Source organism: Syngnathoides biaculeatus, chromosome 4 (assembly GCF_019802595.1).
Source record: "Syngnathoides biaculeatus isolate LvHL_M chromosome 4, ASM1980259v1, whole genome shotgun sequence".
In the NCBI taxonomy this organism is placed as follows: Eukaryota; Metazoa; Chordata; class Actinopteri; order Syngnathiformes; family Syngnathidae; genus Syngnathoides; species Syngnathoides biaculeatus.
The window spans coordinates 16,347,829-16,369,629 of NC_084643.1; the positions used below are offsets into that span (position 1 = coordinate 16,347,829).

The 21,801-nt window shown below is 42.0% G+C and overlaps 1 long non-coding RNA gene across 6 annotated transcripts in view; it reads left to right on the plus strand.

Moving 5' to 3' along the window:
• The window catches only part of LOC133499985 (uncharacterized), a 45,816-nt gene extending 25,737 nt beyond the window's left edge, over nucleotides 1–20,079 (plus strand). For all 6 annotated transcript variants that reach the window (XR_009794801.1, XR_009794798.1, XR_009794799.1 and 3 more), the window contains 3 exons: nucleotides 453–599; nucleotides 3,917–4,045; nucleotides 18,201–20,079. This is a non-coding gene — a long non-coding RNA (uncharacterized LOC133499985). The remainder of the gene's footprint in view (nucleotides 1–452; nucleotides 600–3,916; nucleotides 4,046–18,200) is intronic.
• The last annotated feature ends 1,722 nt before the right edge of the window (nucleotides 20,080–21,801 follow it).

The following is a 21,801-nucleotide window of genomic DNA, read 5'->3' on the forward strand; positions in this document are numbered from 1 at the left end:
GATTCTCACGCATATACCGCAGCCACTGACATCAGGGAAGGCTTCTATTAGTTTTGATTACAATGCACAACAACACGTCATACTGTATGCTCACATCCACACAGCAAGTGTTTCGGATCATGAGCTCCAATCACTTCCACTGTTATACAAATAGACAATGAGGTTACTTTGTCACAGACATAAGTAAATGCGTAAAGTTGAACCTCCCTTACTATTTCCCATTGGACGGGACATTCCCTCATGCGCTGTATAAATTTATCAGCTATCCTTTATTAAAAAATATATATTTTTAACCACAAGATATGTAAATGAATTTAAAAAAAAAGAAATGTTGCTTTCATTACAATACATCTGTTTTAGACGGAACCACTGATTCATAAAATGAAAGCGCATCGCACTTGCAGCCATGCCTCTGTTAACGCTTAGTGTATATGTGTGTGTGATGGTGGCAGGGTGGAGGGCAGACTGGATTCTGAGAGGGAATAATGACGGCCGCTCAAGTGAATCCCTTAAGCTGCAAAGCTCACTCTTCTCCCGCTACAGCAGAGAAGAAAGGCTATGGAAGAAAGAAATGATGAAAGGAGAGGGAGTCCATCTCAGTATGTTTGTGCTGCTTCTAAACTCCCACCACCTTCCATAATGCACTTTGACCCACCGAGGCTTCTAATTGGCTGGCTCAGTAAGAACTTGTAAAATGTTCAGGATTCAGTCCTTTTATCCAACACACAATTTTCCACAAAAATTATTCTGTTTGTTATGCTACACACACAAAAAAATGTATGTCTCAGAAAAAATAAGTTCTGATTGTTTACAAATTTGCTCATTTAACATAATGTACAATAACTGATGTACTTTAATTTACATTTACAGAAGGGAGCGGAATTGAAATATTTCATTTTGATCAAAGGATTTTCTTTAATTGAAAGTGATTTGTGCATGCATTGCGGACATGGAGAGAAAGAGCGATGTTGACATTAGTCAAAAAAAATATTTAAACTTGCCATACTGGAAATATTTGGGTTAGTTTGAAGTTCTTGATGTTTATAATAATTATGTTTGTTCTTGACTGGATGTAACAATCACCCACAAATGGTAGCCTACCCATACTTTTGGACAGGAGTTTGAAGAAGCCTTCAATTATTCTACTTGCTACTTCCAAACATGAGGTTTTGTCCTGAAGCTAATGTATTTATATTTATTTATTTATTTTCATTAGTATGCCTCCACTTCTCCAGATCTCATGTTTGCTAGAGCACTCCAATCTGATATGTAAATATAGCGTTTCATCCAAAGCTATTGTCGAACAAGCAAAAACCTCTGTGTCTCTGTCTTTCCTGCATGATTACACAAAACTTGTTTGGGTTTTGTCTTTCACCAACTGTCTGCTCTCTATTCTGTCTCAGTCTGACGTCCTTTCCTTCTCCCACTCTCTTGTTCCCTGCCTCTTATATCTCCTCTTTGACACCAGCACAGCTCAGTCTTGATTTTTACACATTTCATCCTTTACATTTAGCTGCTGCAGAGTTTGTCAGAGATGTAACTGTGAAGTCTCTTTGTCGTATTGGGAATGAAGTGTTTGAAGCCCGGCTCTTTTGAAGTGGCTGATGTCGGGCTGTTTTAAGTGGAAGGCAAAAAGAGGGTGGTAGCCCATAATGGAGGAATATTCAAATAACTCACGTCTAGAACCAAAGACCCATTGCACCATTCACTGAATAAATAGTGGTGTCTTACACTTTACACTGCTTTGTCTGGGTGTTGATGTAATACCAGTTATCTAGTATAATACTGGGGAAAATGAATGAGTTTTTTTGACCATGGTAAGAATATTAATATTTTCTTTTCTTATTTGTCATTGATGAAAATACATTTTAGCCTATACTGAAATCTCAGGATGGTATCAAAGAACTGGTTATCAAAAGAAAAAGCACTCAACTGAGATCCTTCCAGTACTGTAACAAAGACTGCATTTAGCCTAAAACTACATGGATTCAATCTCACAATCTTTTAATACCACTCATTCAGTCTGCTATTGCCACGGCACAGGTGGCATTATGTCTGAAGCTGTGTGGGCACTACTCTAAGCAATCATAGCATAGCCAGTGTGGCTTCAGTGCGGTTGTTTATTGTGCCTCAGTACACAACACATACTGGAAAAGCTTAAACAGCAGGTTTTTTGGGGGTCAGGAAATGCTGTTGCATTCTGAAAAGTTGAAAGTTTCCCCCTACATTTCAGCAAGCTCGATGCTTTATTTGCTGAGTAAACATTTCATAAGCGAACAAGAAAATATTAATTCAAAACGCAGGAGTGAAAACCTTGATGTCAAGCTCACGTTGATGGGTTGCATTCAATCTGTTTATTCATATTGCACTCGTATTGGCTGACGTCCGATACACTCGACATGTTTGAGCATATTTTAAAGAGGTCCTACAGTTTGTTTCTCTTTCAGTGTCATCACCATATCCAACTGGGGAGTCAAAAGTTTGAATTGTGTGACTTTAACCATAAATCCAACCATGCTGACAACAAAACAAATAAAGAAATTTGAAACAATTAGTGGATAATTTCTTGTAATTTTCAGATGGCAAGTGAAAAACTAAAACACTACAATCAGTCCATGACACCGATCCATCAAAAAATCCATTAGCCATATTGATAAAGACACAGATCCATCCATCCATTTTCTAAGTCGCTTATCCATGTGGGTGCTGGAGCTGATCCCAGCTAACTTTGGGTAAGAGGCAGAGTAGACCCTGAGCTGGTTGTCAGCCAATCGCAGAGCACGTATACTCAAACAATCAGTCACAGTCACAATCACACCTCAGGGCAAATTCATCTTTGATTAACTAAAGACAAACTTCTTTTGAAAATGATTGTAATCAGGTTCTTCATGCATTAGGTCTGCCATGGAATATGTGCTTTCCCTGCTGTTTGACTGACAGATTGCATTGTTTTCAATGCCTTAAAGAGCACACAGAATACCACAAGTCAATCAGTAGTCATGGGTCAGATGTGTTCAACAACGCTGTTATTTGTATTTATCTTTCAACCCCTGGACAATGACATGGAAGGAACTGTGTGCATGGTGCAAATTGACTGAGCAGAAGGAAAAACATTCTCAAACTGATTCTGATTGCAGTTCATGTTTGTCCTTTGGTTAAGGCTATAATACTCCTTAGAAAATATCTGAGTCTAGGTCAGGTTCTGTGGCAATTTTTTTATTTATTTTTTTACTTTTTATTTAAAACAAGTGTGACTTTTTTTCATATATGGAATTTTTTTAATAGCCAACTGAAAATAGAAAGTGAATGACTTTTCTAACACTGAACCACACTATCCATAAAAATGGTGCTCGACATCTTCATTCAAATTCCTGCATGACCTGTTGTTCCACATTTGACCTGCCACATATTTAGGGTTTGTGGTACTTTGCTTTAACCAATCCAGCATTAGCCTATATGGTCAGTCAAAATATTTAGACATTATCTGACAACTCGATGAAACATTCTGTGTGAATTTTCTATTGTGACCAATCCCAAACACATTTCACCAGTACTCATCTGCTTTCATCAGTATGTTTGGGGATTGATTATTTTAGCAGAGGTAGCGTCCTCAACACATCTACATATATATATTTGACATTTTTTAAGTATGTTTTTTTTTTTATATGAGCTTGTATACCATTGACTTCATTTTATGCATCATGCCAAGACAGTCTTGAATTCATTTTATATTCTAGACTAAATGCTAATCTAATTAAATGACAATATAATAGTCCTTTGCATTATACTAGATAGCATAAAATGGAGTTTAAAGAAGTGGACATGACCCAAAAAGTCTTGACTTTTTGATATTGCACATTCAACTTTTGTGATCTGCTATGTTGACTTAATATTCTCCTAATTAATTTGTCTGCAGTTGGGATACCTTGATGAAAGACTGCATTTGGAGGGAGAGAACACCTGGTAACATATGCTGCTGGGACTGATCGCAGGGCCACAGAGCACCAGCTGCAACTAACAGCCAGGACGATTCAGCAGATCGTGTGTATGTTTTGAAAAGAGGGCATGCACACACAGACACACAGTTTTAGCTCTTAGAAGCATTTGGGCTTGACATCCTTCATCTTTGGTAGGTAGATTTGCTCAGAGTATTTCGGAAGCAGTGACTGAGGAAGATAGAGTAACTATAATTGTCATCACACATCAAAAACATTTAGCGATGTGTGAACTGCTATATAGGGGTTTACAATCATCACCTATATCTGTTGTTCAAACTGTAAATATATTCTCAAACAACATATTCTTGAACAAAGATCCCCAAAATACTTGAATATCATTTCAACTCTTTCCATCCATCCATCAGTCCATTTTATGAGCCACTTATCCTCACAAGGGTCGCGGGAGTGCTTTAGCCTACCACAGCTATCTTCAGGCAGGAGGAACACCCTGAACTGGTTGCCAACCAAATCACAGGGAACATAGAGAGAGAAAACAGTCGCACTCACAATCCCCCCTAGGGGCAATTTTATAGTCTCCAATTTATTCATGTTTTTGGGATATGGGAGGAAACCTGAGTGCCCAGAGAAAACCCACGCAAACACGGGGAGAACATGCTCATCTTCCATTACCCTTAAAAACAAATGGCTTCCACCATTCCCGATAGCAAGCGGACCCCTTTGTTATATCATTTTGAAATGTTTATCACCCTGTATTTTCTGACATTAAACCCAGAAGGAGCCTTGTTCATATTTTGGACCTCTACTGGAATCATGTTGCTCTCCGGTACCATGCAATCAAATGAGGGCAACACCAGCTCTTCCTCCACTAACATTGAACCTTAAAAGGAGGATATATGGGTGGCCTTTTAGGGCGTTACAGAGAGCGAGAGTCAAGAAGGGCATCCACCTTAAAACTTTGACAAACAAATATGAACATTCATTTCAAGAATCCTATACCGCAGGAATCGGGAACGTTTTCGACTGAGAGCCATAAAGGCCAAATATTTTAAAATGTAATTTCAAAAGAGCCATATAGGATTTTAAAAATTCAGTACAGGTATATGCGCGCATTTATGTAAGACCAACACTTTTAGAGTACAATCCACCCATCCATCCATTATCTACCGCTTTTCCGGGTCGGGTCCAAGGAAGTAGCTTCAGCAGGGATACCCAGACTACCCTTTCCCCAGCCACTTCTTCCAGCTCTTCTGGAGGGATCCCGAGGCGTTCCCAAGCCAGCCGAGAGACATAGTCTCTCCAGCGTGTCCTGGGTCGTCCTCGGGCTCTCTTTCCGGTAGGACATGCCCGGAACACCTCACCAGGGAGGCATCCGGGAGGCATCCAAATTAGATGCCCCAGCCACCTTATCTGGCTCCTCTCAATGCGGAGGAGCACCGGCTCGACACTGAGCCCCTCCTTGGCCCCCACTGAGCTTCTCGCCTTATCTCTAAGGAAGAGCCCGGACACCCTGCGGAAGAAACTTATTTCAGCCGATTGTATCCGGGACCTTGTTTTTTCGGTCACGATCAACAGCTCATGCCCATAGTGTAGTCATGTAGATCGACTGGTAAATTGAGAGCTTGGCCTTTTGACTTAGCTCCCTCTTTACCACAATGGACTGATACAAAGTCCGCATCCCTGCAGACGCTGCACCGATCCGTCTGTTGATCTCCTACTCCATTCTTCCCTCACTCGTGAACAAGACCCCAAGATACTTGAACTCCTCCACTTGGGGCAGGATCTCATCTCCGAGCTAGAGATGGCACGCCACTCTTTTCCAACTGAGGACCATAGTCTCGGATTTGGAGGTACTGATTCTCATCCCACCCGTCACACTCGGCTGCAAATTGCTCCAGTGAGAACTGGAGATCACGGCTTGATGAAGCCAACAGAACCACATTATCTGCAAAGATCAGAGATGCGATGCTGAGGCCACCAAACCGGACACCCTCTACACCTCAGCTGCGCTGAGAAACTCTGTCCATAAGTTATGAAAAAAATCGGTTACAAAGGGCAGCCTGGGTGGAGTCCAACTCTCACCGGAAACGAGTCTAACTTATTGCTGGCAATGCGGACCAAACTCTGACAGGGACCAAACAGCTTGTATCAGGGGGTTCGATACCGTATACTCCCGAAGAACCCTCCACAGGTCTCCCCGAGGGACACGGTCGAACACCTTCTCCAAGTCCACAAAACGCATGTAGACTGGTTGGGCGAACTCCCATGCACCTACAAGCATCCTGCCGAGGGTGGAGAGTTGGTCCACTGTTCCACGACAGGATGAAAACCGCATTGCTCCTCCTGAATCCAAGATTCGACTTCCCGACAGACCCTCCTCTCCAGTAACCCTAAGTAGACCTTAATTAGGGAGGCTGAGGAGTGTTGTCCCTCTATAGTTGGAACACCTTTCTTGAAAAGGAGTACCAACACCCCAGTCTGCCAATCCAGAGGCACTGTCCCCGAGGTCCATGCGGTGTTGCAGAGACATGTTGATCAGGACAGCCCTGCAACATCAAGAACTTTTAGGAACTCCGGGCAAATCTCATCCACCCCTGCCACCAAGGAGCTTTTATTCACTTCGGTGACACCAGAGATAGAAGAGCCCGTCCCAGAGGACCCAGACTCAGCTTCCTCGTGGGAAGGCATGTTGGTGGAATTGAAGTATTCTCCCCAACGACTCACAACATCCGGAGTTGAGGTCAGCAGCTCCCTGTCCCCACTATACACCCCAGTCCTGAGATGCCAGACCGTGGACCTGAATTTCCTTGAATCCGTCCTGAAGTCATTCTCCATGGCCTCACTGAACTCCTCTCAGGCCCGGGTTTTTTCCTTCAGTGACCACCAGAGCTGTTTTCCGCTTGGACAGCCGGTACCTATCAGCTGCCTTGGGAGTCCCACAGGCCAGAAATGTCCGATAGGACTCCTTCTTCAGCTTGACAGAAACCCTCACTGTTGGTGTCCAATAACGTGTTCGTGGGTTCCCGCCACGATAGACACCGACCAGCTTACAGCCACAGCTCCAGTCAGCGGCCTCATCAATGGAGGCGCGGAACTTCATTCACTCAGACTCAATGTCCCCACCTCCTCCGGGGGGTGAGCAAAGTTCTATCGGAAGTGGGAGTTGAAATTCCTTCTGACAGAGGAATCTTCCAGCTGTTCCCAGCAGACCCTCACAAGACGTTTGGGCCTGCCACGTCGGACTGGCATCTTCCCCCACCATCAGATCCAACTTACCAGCAGGTGGTGATCAGTTGACAGCTCCGCTTCTCTCTTCACCCAATTGTCCAAGACGTGGTCGCAAGTCCAATGACACAACCGCAAAGTCATCATCGAACTGCGACCTAGGGTGTCCTGGTGCCAGGTAGACATGTGAACACCCTTATGCCTGAACATTGTGTTCGTTACGGACAATCCGTAAGGAGTACAGAAGTCCAGTAACAGAACACCACTTGAGCTCTGATCATGGGGGAGGTGGGGCGTTCTTCCCAATCATGCCCTTCCAGGTTTAGAGTACAATAAGTCTAAATTATTTTAAATAACATTGTTATGCTGTTGCTCACTAATGATGACAAAAGTACTTCTTACAATTAATGCGACATCTGGTGCTGCATGGTTTTGCTGAAGGCTTTGGAGTCTGTTTCATACATCGTCAGATTAAGCTTCACGCAGGCGTAGAGACTTCCATCCATTCATCTTGAACGTAATTCAATTTGATTTGCCATCATGCTGGTACGATGGTGAACAGTTCTTGCCGACAAAGGCATGTCTTTTATTCGTTTGATTATCTTGTCTTTATGCGAAGTTGGCAAAATGTTTACTGGCAACTTTGAGTACGAATGCTTTGGCATACTACCCATCTGTGAATTTAAACACACATCCAAGGATCCAACTAGATTGATCTGTTTTTGTTAAATTGTCATCTACGAATCGTGATACGGATAGAATCTCTCACGAAACAATAATATCAGGTTTGACTGTTTTGAGAAGCAGGTGGAGGCAGGAGAAGTTTGTAGAGAATGGTTTATTAGAATTGCATTCAGAGATGAACCTCCAAGTCATGATGGTGGAACATGCGGGAAGTGGTGGTGTGACAAAGTGGAAGGGCTTGACAGCGTGTCTGGAGAGATCAACAAGGCAGGAAGCATGGAAGAAGCACTGAGGACAAAGAAGAACATGGAGGTCAAAACAATTGTAGTAATTATAGCTTCATTTTTTGGCTTGATATGCTCAAAATGAATTACAGTGTAATGAGGTTGAAATGCATACATATTCCAAGTGTATGTTAAATATACTAAACAGTCAGAGCCTCGAAAGATTTTTTTGATAATTTGAGCCTTATTCCTAACTTAAGCACAGAATATGAGAAACAATCCTTCAAATGTGTAACATTGAATTGTGAATTTACGTCTTTGTTCTGCTTTGCCAGCCATTCTAGATAATCAGATGATCGTGACATTACAAAATTGGAAGAAGCACTAATTATCGCAGTTATGTTGTAAAACTGGTGGAATGGTGGAGCAACCGGTTAGCGCATTGGCCACACAGTTCTGAGGTACGGGGTTCAAATCACAGCCCCGCCCTTGTGGAGTTTCCATGTTCTCCTCGTGTCTGTGTGAGTTTTCTCCGGGAAGTCCAGTTTCCTCTGATTCTATAAACATGCATTACAGAGTCAAAATTCCCCCGAGGTGTGCTTGTGAGTGAGACTGTTGTCTCTCTCCATGAGCCCTGTGATTGGCTGGCAACCAATTCAGGGTGTACCCTGCCTCCTGCCCAATGACAGCTGGGATTGGTTCCGGCACTACCGCGACCCTCATGAGGATAAGCAGTTCCGAAAATTGATGGATGGATGGATAATTGGAGACTCTAAATTGCCCCGAGGTGGGATTGTGAGTATGACTGTTGTTTGTCTCTATGTGCCCTGGATGGATGGATGGATGTTGTAAGATCAAACCATTGTATACCCAGATTTGTGTCATCCCCAGAACAACCAATGATAGGATAAACCATCATTCTGCAGATATGAACAGACAACTGTATTGATTAAACCTGAGTGCTCAACATTCACGGTTAGATTTGTGTCAGTACAGTATTGAGCAATGAGACAGAGCTAGACTGGGGCCTGCCGCTGAATCCCACGGTGTGTTACAGATCTTGTGAGGAGCGCCCCAGCAGCTGCCCTCCTTCATGCGTGTTTGTCAGGAGTTGTCGATAAGTCCTGCACTTGCTGCACAATAAAAGGGAGGGGAAGTAACGGCTGAAATAGGATGCTTCCTGCCCTTTAACATGCCAGGGGCTTCGTTAAGGGAACCTGTGAAATCAGTTTAATAGGCTGACATCACCACTGGGCCTCTGTGACCTGGCTCTCTTGAGATCCTGTTCTCCTTTTCTTAGATTTCCTCTCCTCTTCAACCAACTTCTCCTCCCAGTGCTCATTTTATCCTGTTATTGATTGTCCCCTTCATTCCTCTCCCATTCTTCTTGAGTTTCTCATTTTTAAATTTAATTCCATCCACTGTATCTCTATTCATGACCCTTCCTTCTACTCCTGAAATGTTCCTGTTTATCCTTCTGACTTTCATCTCATCTCCATGGTTTAGATCTTGCTCGATGTAGTTTGCCTCACTAGCAACTGTTTTGTAGTATAACTGGGGAATAACTCTTTTTTATTCCAGTTTATCTGGATGAAAAAAGGGATGAGGTTTGTCTGTGGGCAACCCTGAGTGTGCCTTACCTCACCTGACATTAGTGAATAAAACATAGCACGAGCCTTCTGTTATGGACTGCTTCTGAGATCACTCCACTTCTTATTTATTCTCTTTACCTCCTTCTTCAGACACTAATGTCGGGAATGTGACATTAATGTGCCTACCGACTGTTTGAACCATCGAGTACAGGTCAGCCACTTTAATATTGAGGTTAATGCTTCTCTCAAAGGGATAGCAGCCTGACGCCTCCATCAATGAAGAGCAGGAATGGAGCCATAAAACAACACTTTCTCACGTAAGGCTGCCCTGGAAATTGCTGGCTCCACGGTGTTTTTTCCCCTTCACCTTGCCAGGAATACTGTAGATTTATATATATATATATATATATATATATATATATATATATATTTTATTCATTCTTAACTTTTTTTTATTTTCAGTTTCAAATGTTCAGATTTTCAGAAACAGGCTCAACTTGTGATTGTAGATTTGTATCTGGACTCTGTGTGCACTTTGCATGTTCTCCCCCTGTTTGCCTGCCAAGTACTCCAGAGAAAACCTTTACCAAATACACGTTAGGTTAATTGTAGATTCCAAATGACACTTAGGTGCAAACATGAGTATGAAAGCTTGTATGTCTACACTTGCCGTGCAATAGGCTGGTGTCCTGTTCCGGGTGTATCCTCGCCTCTTGCCTGAAGTCAGCATGGACAGGATCCAGCACACCCGTGACCCTGATGAGGATAAACATTATCAAAAATAGATAGATGGATATTGAACTTGATTTATCTGCATCTTTTTTTCCAGAAGGCTACTATGTTTGCTTGTTGGTTCTGTCTTCTTTTGTTGTTGAAGGTATTACGTGACTATTTACTCCATGTGCTGTGAATATTATGTTTCCTGGGTATGGTATGAGGCGTGTATTTATGTGACACATGTGTGCATTGAGGGTCTTGACACTGCCTGGATGGTTACGGCTGCCCATGGCTTTGGGCAGGCCTTGGGGTTTGCAGGCTTTCTCCTGGTGGGGATAAAAGCAAGAGACATCTGGCTCCAGCAAAGCTCCAAAAACCCAAAGTAGCCGAAGATCCCCCTCTCCTAGTTCAGCCAAACAAGCTGGACTAATCCCAAATATCAGGGGATGTACTGTCAAAACAAGCAACAGCGCCCTAAGGCAAGCCGATCCACTGAGCAGTGAAGGGCCATGCAGAGAAAAGAAGACCCCCCCATTAGCATAATGCCTCTCGGTAGTGAGCTGGTGTGCTGGCCTGACAGTCTGAGCATAGGGCACAGCGTCTAACTGAGGGTTTGAGCTCAGAGAGGGGCCGAAGGGGCAGCAGTGGAGATGTGGGGGCTCTCTCGTTTAAATTGGCGAGGGTCAAAATTCAGGCTTTTAGCTCCTCTTTCTCTCCCTCACTTTCAGTGATCTTATACTTATTTCTAGCAACCTTCATCCTCCAAAAGCAGGTTGAGTCCTCTTCTCTCTGAATATGTAGTCTTATGCCCTGGGCTTACTGCAGCTCATCCTATTTACCAACTACATCACTGTTTTGCAAAGCTATTCTCATCTTCCTCACCCTGTTTTGCGTCAATGTTTGTAAGCATCATTAAAAACAACACCTCACAGACCATTAATTGCACGCTTAAATATTGATTTACCTCACTCACTGTCCTCTATATAAATCACTTTTGATATCTGGAGGAGTCACTTTTCTTTTTTTTCATGACATCACAGGAGTAAATTGAACATTAATGAAGTCAGACCACACTCAGTCTTCTTTAGTCACAATCCAGTGTCATTTAATTTTGAGTATGTAGAAGGACCAAATGAAACAAATGAGGTAGCTGTTTATGTTATTACCTCTAATGGGAACATAATGGGGTTAGCTAAAGCCACGAAATAATGACTTTCAATATGAGCCAGCCTTTTTATTAAAGCGTTGTATCATTTCGCTGACAACTCAGTTTGAGTGTTGAAGGCAGCAGGGGGTATAGTTCAATACGTTGCTGCAACATTTTGGCAGCAATAGCAAGGGGCAGTCAAAAAGTAATGCCACCAATTTAATTTATCCATCCATCCATCCATCCATCCACTTATCCTCACAAGGGTCGCGCTGGAGCCCACCTGTCAACAGGCAGGAAGCTGGGTACATCATGAACTGGTTGCCAGCCAATCGCGGGGCACATCAAACAAACAGCTGCACTCAAAATCACACCTAGGCGTAATTTAGAGTGTCCAATTAATGTTGCATGTTTTTAGGATGTGGGAGTGCCCGGAGAAAACCGATGCAGACATGGGGAGAACATGCAAACTCCACACAGGCGGGTCCAGGAATGAACCCGGGACGTTAGAACTGTTGGGACAACGCTTTCCAGCTGCCCTAATTGAATTTAAAATCACCGATAATTAGATTTATTTAAAAAAAAAATATTGGATACCCATTTAAAAAGATACCGTACTTTTCTTTGCAAATGAACTGACTGTTGAATGCCCAATAAAAGTAAAGATCTGTGAATGAATGTCTTGCTTTGGAAGTGGAACCACAATGAAACATTTTCAAAATGTGTAAAACTTGTGGTTTGAGGGGTATTTCATCATTGGTAACATCATCAAGGGTAACACTATGCCTATAATTAACATTTGAAGATGGTCTACTGCTCGTTTACTTGTGGTGAATGTTACTCAAAGCAAGCTGTTGTTTTTCACCTTTGATCCCACACCCACTTTTTCACTGCTTACACATACACATTTTTAACTTCTTGAAAATGTTTCGTGGAAATTAAATCACAGATCTCTGTTTCTGATGGGCATCCACCATAGACATCGTTTCCAAAATGGCTGACGGTAAGAGGACAGGCTTAAACAAAACCTGCGTTTAAATAACCCCACAAACAGACATCGAAACTACAAACTTGAAAAAATTCAGGAAAAAAGTATTAAGTAAAATGAAGTTGGGCTCATTACTTTTTGACTGTCCCCCCATCTCATACATTATTCTGTCAACGCTTTACTTTTGGGTTGAGATTAATTGTAATATGTTCCAATGGGGGTGGGGGTCATTTAATGACATGTTCAAACATTTCAATCGTTCATGTTGATGACTCATGGCTGTTGGACACCATAGCTCACAGGTACTATTAAAAATGGGAATCCCTGTTGTCTGCATCATGTCCAGCTGGTCCTCCTGGTCCTGCTGGGATTGTAGTTGGACTAGATCCAGTTGATAATCATTTCAGCTCACTGTCACTCATAGTGAGGCAGGTTTCGGGGCCCAATTATCTTTGAAAACACAACCACAGAGGCTGGATCTGATCAATGAGGCCGATGCCAGTGTCAATATGCTCCGAGTCAAGCCAATTGATCAGTGGACGTGTATAGACAGATGTTGTGAGCTGAATAATGTCAGAGGGGGGATAGGAGAGAAAGTGCACTGAAAGGGCTGGAGTTGGAAGACAGTTGATGGGAGGGGGTGGGTTTGGTAATGCGATGGCGGGCGCTCCAGGAGTCTCAGGTGTGCATCGTCAAGAGGACGAGGTGACTGTTTGCTGGGTCTCCGAGTCCCCTGGGAGGGGATCAGGACCTGCCCTGACTCCCAGGCTCCCAACTCACGACAGCAGGGTGACGAGCCGCCCCAACAGCCCCTCCCACAACTGCTACTGCAATTAAAAATCTGGCTCAGTTGCTAGCTAAAGCACAATAAAATACACAGCACAACAACACTCTCACCTTACGCTCTGGGACTGGGACACACACACATACGCACACACAAACACGCAAGCATACGTGTGCGTGCATGCACACACACGTACACAGACTCACTAATGCACACAAGCTGGGACTCTTCTCCCTCCTTTGTTGCTGTATTCTGAGAGTCTGATCTGTCCAAATGAATTTCTGATTTCTGCATTCAATGTTTCTTTCAACATCTTCACATTGCCAGGAGTAATCGTAGTAATATCACTTACTGTATGCAGTGTTCAGTTAAACTTGAGTCTCAGAATCAATATTCACTGTGGCTATACTATATACACAAAATACTCCCACAAATGTGTGCACTAATTGCAAATTAAATTTGACAAAGGGCACACACACAATATAGTTTTCATACAAGTTAACCATGTTGCAATTAATTCTAAAAAGTCTAGCAAATGCTACATAGTGGAAAAAAATTAAAATTACAGGAGCCTCATTATATTCACATTTCAAAGTATTTTTGTGTACAAAGAAATACATAAAAGGTTTTTCAAAGTGGGCTTTAATTTATGTTGAGCACTACTAGTTTACCAGTCAAATTATATCCATAAACATCGATATATACTGCATGTATGCAAAAACGATTGCAAGTTCAGAAATTCAACTATTTTGTACAGTCTTTGTCCACTTACAATACAATTCAATACTTTAAGACTTTAAAGTAAAATTAGATGAGCATTTATATTTTGTTCATGTTACTGACATTTTACCTGGTGAATAACCATGTCTTTATCCCAGGACGGAAAAATGAATGCCTTTGCTACACATAAAAGGTTTTCAAGCTGCTGTCTTGGTTGGCAGATATTTTTTCTTGGAGACTTCTTTTTTTTTTTTTTTTTAGCACCAGGGTGAGGGCGATGAGGACCAGGGACCAACAGATTATTTGATTGAATGATATTAGCACTATCAATTCAGCGAAAAGATGGCTTTTTTTTTACATTTTTAAAACATATTTACAAATTACCACGCAAGACAAATATAATGACATTCACAAAAAAACATGAATACAATGGCAAAAATCAGCTTTCCTCAAATATTTACCCATTTGTATTGTGAAGTCAGTTAAATATTTGAACCTGTAAGCATTAAGGGACGGCAAAAAAAATCGTTTTTTTTTTAATTAATCAGTTGATTAATTAGGATCAGTTAAGCTATTGCCCCTGTGACCTGACCTCTGAGAAAATGGATGGAGGCGATTAATAGATCTGAATTTTACTCTGTCAAATGTTGGACCCTGCGTTGGGCTAAAAAAAAATCATATCTGTTTGGGCTCAAATTAGGAACAACGGCAAGGTCATAGTCCATAAAGACATTGTTTTGTAAGAGTTAAGAAAGCTGTTGTACTTAGATTACAAAAACCCTGGCAAAAATACACCAAGGAATGCTTGGCAGCAATGCCGCTTTTTTTCTAAAACTTGAACTTCTTCTTTTGACTTTGAGATTCTTTGCATTTCTAAAAATAAAATAAAAATATATAAAAAATAAAGAATAGTTAAAAGAGGATGACAACCGGAAATAGTTGGCCTGGCTGAGATTTTATGCAGTCGTTCTGCCTTGGAGTCTTGCCAAACAGTATCTATACTCAATTGTATTTTGTGAAAATGGATGACTGAGGAAAAGAGAGGGTACTTTTTACTTATAATTCACAATAGGGGGACAGGTGGTGCTCGCTTTCAGCCCCAGGAAATGCAGTTCAATGTTAGCCAAGGCTGCTTTCACCGCCCTAGGCTACAGGAGGGACAGAAAGGGAACAGGCAGCAGGTATTTGCTGCCATGGGATAGATTTAGCAGTTGTGTTAAGCTTTCGATTTCATTCACACATATGGACACAAGCACAGACACTCTCACAACCGCTGCTACCACCATAAGCTATCATTTGATCAAACCAGACAACCTCCACAAGCACATCACAGGTAGACTTTTAGATAACATTAGATTAAGATGAAAGTTTGGTTTGCAGGCTTGACAGCAGCTTGGCAGGTTGCCAGTGCAGGTAGCTAAAAATACCATTGTGTTGAAGTTACATATGGCAGCACGGTGTGGATGTGGGTGCAGATCATTGTTTATTCATAGTTGCCCTATGATTGACAGGTGAAATCTAAATCGCCGATTTACGCCATCACAACGTTGCAGATACAGTCATTGAACACATAAAATTTGCTACAAATACCTTTCAGCGAGCAAGAGACAGTATGATGCCGGCAATCAAATCTTAGATTTAACAGCAATACTTAACGAAATTCAGAATTCATAATGTGCCTTGTGGGTGAAATAAAAAAAGCTTGTGGCCAAATACCACGCTGTGTGCGTTGAAGTGAACGGGAGCCTGTGAGAGTTAAAATATTCACACTTTGGGTTTTATTCTTGCCTACTTCCACTCTTTAGGAATGAATTTTTGTTATGGATTTAATAAGTGTGATAATATAGACTCTACTGTACATGCAGGATGTGGTGGGGTAAATCAGAACTGTTTTTTTTTTTGTTCGTTTTTTTTGTTTGTTTTTTGTGATGATGCAGTGTCCGTCGGCCTTATGCAACCATACATTTTCAGGTCCTCCTCTACCATACTTCACTTGTTGTTTGCTTATGTGTATATCATATTAAAAGTTGATATTATCCATCCATCAATTTCCTGAGCCACTTATCCTCACTAGCGTTGTGGCAGTGCGGGAGCCCATTGCAACTGTCATCGGGTAGGAGGCAGGGTAAACTCTGAACTGGATGGCTGCCAATCACAGGGCACATGGAGACAGACAACAATCAGACTCACAGTCACTCCTTGGGGCAATTTAGAGTATCCAATTAATGCATGTTTTGAAAACTTTTTGAAAGTACAAGCACAAAAATAAACAATTTCTTGGAGCGGTCAATCAGAATTTACTCTTTATATTGGATCTCATTGCCTTGTGGATGCTAGTGGAAAAGTACAGAGAAGGTCGGAAGGAGCTACATTGTGTCTTTGTGGATCTAGAGAAAGCCTATGAGTACCAAGAGAGGAACTGTGGTACTGCATGCACAAGTCTGGTGTGGCGGAGAAATATGTTAGATTAGTACAGGCCATGTATGAGGGCAGCAGAACAGCGGTGAGGTGTGACTTAGGTGGGACAGAAGAATTTAAGGTGGAGGTGGGACTGCATCAAGGATCAGCTCTGAGCCCCTTCCTGTTTGCGGTAGTAATGTATAGGCTTATAGACGAGGTTAGACTGGAATCCCGTTGGACCGTGATGTTCGCAGATGATATTGTGATATGCATTGAAAGCAGGGAGCATGCAGGGAACAATTAGAAAGATGGAGACATGCACTGGAAAGGAGAGGAATGAAGATTAGCCGAAGTAAAACAGAATATATGTGCGTGAATGAGAAAGGTGGAGGGGGAAGTTTGAGGCTACAGGGAGAAGAGATAGTGATGGTGGAGGACTTCAAATATTTAGGGTCAACAATCCAAAGCAATGGTGAGTGTGGTAAGGAAGTGAAGAAACGGGTCCAAGCAGGTTGGAACAGCTGGCGGAAGGTGGCGGGTGTGTTATGTGACAGAAGAGTCTCTGCTCGGACGATGGGCAAAGTTTACAAAACAGTGGTGAGACCGGCCATGATGTACGGATTAGAGACGGTGGCACTGAAGAAACAACAGGAAGCAGAACTTGAGGTCACAGAAATGAAGATGTTGAGGTTCTCGCTCGGAGTGAGCAAGTTGGATGGGATTAGAAATTAGCTCATTAGAAGGACAGCCAAAGTTGGATGTTTTGGAGACAATATTCGAGAAAGCAGACTTTGATGGTTTGGACATGTTCAGAAGCGAGAGAGTGAGTATATTGGTGGAAGGTTGCTGAGGATGGAGCTGCCAGGCATAAGAGCGACAGGTAGACCAAAGAGAAGGTTTATGGATGTGGTGAGGGAAGATATGAAGGCAGTTGGGGTTAGAGAGAAAGATGCAGGAAATAGGCTGAGATGGAAAAAGATGACACGCTGTGGCGACCCCTAACGGGACAAGCCGAAAGGAAAAGAAGAAGTTATTGGATCTCATCAGAATGGGACTGGTGTCGCGAGTATGAAAGAATTGGAAATAATAAATTTTGAAGCACATTTGTGATGATTTTCTATTTTATTTCCATTCTGCCTTGTTAGCTTTCTCCACACCTGGTATATTCTCTCAGATGAGGAGATGTATGTGCCGGCTAGCAGCTGTTGTGTCGATTATTTGGGAAAGAATCAGCTTCCCTGACTGTTATCTACTCTATATTAGCTAGTAACATTGTCAATTCACAATAAATAGAATCATTTACTTCATAAAAGTCACACAAAATGTTCGAAATGCATGTTCTAATAAGATGTCTCAACCTTTAATTTCGGGCAGTACATAACATCTAAACAATAATGAGTCAGCTTGTGAGTACATCTTCTTCTGGTATGCGGATGTGTGAAATGTAGTTGCTTGTGTAAGTGGGTTGTGCTGGATTCTCAAATGTTATTGTGGTGCATTTGTGTGGCATGCAAAAATCAGTACATGAGTGGAATGAGTTTAGCCTTGCCACATTGCACCTAATTGCCTGTGCAGTCTCACTAGATGGCCTTTATTTGCTTAACATTTTATTTCAGAACTACATCAAGTGTGTGCGTGTGTTTACCTTTGACATCATTATTTTGTGAGGACATTTTTTTGGGGCCATTTTTTTTGTGTTGTCAATGTGTAAGTTTGTGTGTGTCCTATATGTGTTGTCTTTGTTGTGTGTGTCTAATCCCCAGGTCCCCAGGGCTCCAGAGGAACAGCTGAAGCAGGGGCAGTGGTGGCTTGTCATCGTGGGGCTCCCGCTGTTTCCCTCCTTTTCACTGCTCCCCATATGGTCTTGCAGCACTGGATCCCCAGGGGCCTGTTAACGCCGCACCACCCAGGCCTAGGCCCTGCCACCAGGTCTCTCTCACCTCCTGTCTCACCCCTGCTCCGGGACTCATCGTCACCCCAATGTCTCCTCTACTCTGTGCCTCCACACCCTCCCAGCTTTTGATTGTGTGGATCACACCACAGTGATTTTCGACCTGTTTTTGTTGTAGTTTTTTAACCAGGCATACTGCTACCTCCCTATTCTTATCTTTTTAGCTTTACATTGATATTTCTGATCTACTATCATATGTTCCCTTTTTCACCAATGTATTCATGTGAGGATTGGCATATGCATCATTTTCATGTCATTTGGTCAATAAGATAGACATGTCCCTCTGTATTTCCCTTTTGAAAATCCATCAATATGACTAAATATTTGAATTATTTGTGGTTGTTATCCAACAAAAGGTCATCAAAATGTTAAAATGTCTTTATCTTTAGGTGTCGAAAATGAAGTTTCATGATTTGTGATGTTTTTTGAAGATGCAAATTACATGTTGGCATTTTGTACATGGCATTTTCTTCTATCGCTTCATCTGGGTGGAATGGCGAACCACTGGTTAGGACATCTGCCCGACAGTTCTGAGGACCAGGGTTAGATTCCTGGCCCTGCCTGTTTGGAGTTTCCGTGGGTGTCTGCGTGGGATTTCTCCAGGCACTTCAGTTTCCTCCCACATCCCAAAAACCTGTGTGGTAGTTTAAGTGAAGACTAAACAGGCCAGAGAACGTGAGTGTGAGTGGTTATTTGTTTGTATGTGCCCTCTGACTGGCTGGGACTAATTTCAGTTGTACCCCACTTCTCGCCCAACGATAGCTGCAACACTAGTGAGGATGGGGGATACACACAAGTGACAACAGCACAGTGACACAACTGTAGCGTGTTGGCCTCACAGTTCTGAGAACTCTGGCCTCGCCTGTGTGGAGTTTGCATGTTCTCCCCATGCCTGTGTGGGTTTTCTCTGGGTACTCCGGTTTCTCCCACATCCCAAAAACATCCAACATTAATTGGAAACTCTAAATGGCCCCTATGTGTGATTGTGGGTGTGATTGTTGTCTTCCTTCATGTCCCCCGCTGTTGGCTGGCAACGATTTCCGGGTGTACCGAGCCTCCTGCCCGATGACAACTGGGATTGCCTCCAGCACTCCCGTGACCCTTGTGAGGATAAGCGGCTCAGAAAATGGATGGATGGCATTAAAAAATTGCTCTATTTTTTTCTAATTAAGTGTCTTCCACAGTGTGTATATGAAATAACCCATGCACCATAAATAGAGTTAAATATTTGAATATTATGACTACCATTAGAAGAATATTTTGCTCAAAGTATTTTTTTTTCAACTAGTCATTATTCTTACTCAAAGAAATTGAACAGATCACCTTAAAAACATACTGTATTATTTGTCTGTGTTCTAACGATTGGTCCATGCAGTGGGCCTCACTGATGCTGTAACTCCCTGCCTCTTTAAAGAGTGATTTAAATTCTGCAGGCCCTCAGCAGAGCTTTCTGCTATAATGTATTTTAGTTTACCTTCACCAACAGAGCCACAAGCTTCTCTAAATCAGCTGTCACTACCTCATGGGGATTAGCAGGGATTTGTAAGTGAACAGGGAGTGTTGTTTCACACAAGTTATCAAACAGATCATAAAACACCATTGTTGGGATTTGACTGTTTGGTTACACATCTTGAAGCTGCACCTTATGGTAATGCTGTTGAGTTTGCTGAGTGTTTACACTTGAGAGCGAATGTCCGTTTTTTTTTTTATCTTTTGCAAATATGATGTGGCTGCATCTCTGTCACTGTGCAGAATAAAGTGATACATTTGTATTCTTTTAAAAAAATTGATATTGTAGTTATTTTGATAACTCACACACCCACACATTTAACAATTACTTTGTCAGATATCGGAATTGTCATGTGCATGTTGAGATACCAAGCCTGGTGTAACCCAGTTAAAAAAATGCTACAGTTAAAAGTTCATATAAATAGAGTAGAAATTAGGTGGGAAATATTTGTTAAAGTGTGTGGTGAATTTATTTTCTTTTGGATGGATTTGTATTTAAAAGGCCACTGTCATGAAATGCATTATTTTTTAGCATCATCATTGAAAAAACTGCAGCCGACATGAACCCATGCGTTTTTTCACCTCAAAACATGATTTTGAGTATACAACTTTTTGTAACTCCCACCATGAAAATCCTATCGAGGGATTCATTTTCGAGAAGAAGCAGGACGTGAAGTACATGGCAGGACCGCCCTCAAGTGGACTTGTTTGTTTCTATTAGTTTTACCTCCGGGAAGGTAGTTCGTTGTTCCTTTGTGTTAGCCAAAATACCGGCTTGTTGGATTGCTGGACACTGCTTGAACACTCGGGAGGACGGATTTACCCTTCATAAGTTTGCAAGAGACCCAGTTCGTCGTGAAAAATTGATTCCACGGGTGCAATGGACGAGAGCTTCGTGGGTTCCAAATGACAGGTACGTGTGTGTACCGCTACTAAAAAAAAAATAATAGTTTGGGGCGAACTACTAATCCGTCTCTCATAATGTAACAAAAGATCCGGGTACGTATGACAGGGGTGCTAAATGTAAATGTGTCGATGTCGGACGACTTCTGCGTGAATAATGTTATATGTATTTTTCATTTCACTTTCTATTTTCGAATGTTTATAGGGATGACACTTGACCTTTACATGTGTTTTAATAATTTGTGAAAAGAAATACCTTAGTTTGTCATTTATTATTGTAACCTGTGTTTAAGAAGGACAGGACGTGAGGGGTTGAGGAGAGAGAAGAAAGAGAGAAGCAGGAAAGAGTGGTCGAGTGGCTGGTTTGAAGAAAAGAAAAGCTAAGGGAGGACATTCATCAACATTGGTCAATGTGTTCGACAAGGACTGTTGACAGTTCAATTGTGATAGTGCGTTGTTTGTGTGGACTACTCAAATCACGTCATAACGTGGTGGAGTTTGCTGCTAATACAGAGGCTAAGTGGATGCATAGAACTTTTCTAGGATGCTAGTGACAAGCTAACACAAACTAGCGAGGCCTATGTTGAACCACGAGGAAGAAGACGATGAGGAGGAAAGCTTCGTAACGGATTGGACCGTGAGGACTTGGATGAGGCTGGGCAAGTGGACACAACCCTCGACTTTCTTCAGTACTGCCGTTTGAAACACTGCAGGGAATTTGGGGTTTAAATTTCTTGTGTACCTGTTATGTTGACTTTGTATATTTGAATGAGTATTTATTTTGTATACATATTTGATTTTTCATCCTTTATTTTGTTTTTGAATGTTCACACTTTTTGTTACATAACCAGGTCTATTATTAGACTATCTGCAAGACAGTTAAAAAAGTGGGGTGTTTATATGGTAGCTTGGTTGTTTAAATGAAGATAACTAACTCATAAGGGGAAATATTATTTCAGCGTCCTTTTGAGAGGGAATAAATGCACAAGTCAGGAGTAAAG